Here is a 546-nt window from a genome sequence, read left to right as displayed (position 1 = left end):
TAGATAGATGATCATCAAAATGGGGGGGCCCGGGTAGCTCAGGTGGTAGAGCACTGGACTTGTGATCGAGAGGTCGCTGGTTCGAATCCGGGCCGGGACGGACACGGGTCAACTTTATGTGCAGACCCAGAGACGGTATCCAACTCCCACCCCCGTGTCACCACAATGGCACGTTAAAGATCTTGGTCATTCTACCATAAGTGCAGATGGCTGATACCAGCTAAACACGCAAACATCAAAAAGCCGTGAGGGCGTAAAACTCGAATCGTATAAACCAATTCATGTCCAATATAGGCAATTAAGACCTGACGGACAATAAGCCCCTTAAAATTTACTTTTTTACATCAAAATGTACAATGTTTATTATTTGGTCTGCCAAACCTACGTCTTACCGAAAACATTGAAATATTCGAAAAGGTACATAGTTTTATAAGGTTAAGTGATAGATTTTGATTACCCAGTGGTCACCATGTTAATGATCCAGTATCTGATTATTGGTAGGTCATGTTGTTTAACGATTTTACTGAAAGTCAAGCTTGAGTGAAT

The sequence above is a fragment of the Littorina saxatilis genome, linkage group LG17 (assembly GCF_037325665.1).
Source record: "Littorina saxatilis isolate snail1 linkage group LG17, US_GU_Lsax_2.0, whole genome shotgun sequence".
Lineage (NCBI taxonomy): Eukaryota > Metazoa > Mollusca > Gastropoda > Littorinimorpha > Littorinidae > Littorina > Littorina saxatilis.
This window is presented reverse-complemented; position numbering follows the sequence as displayed.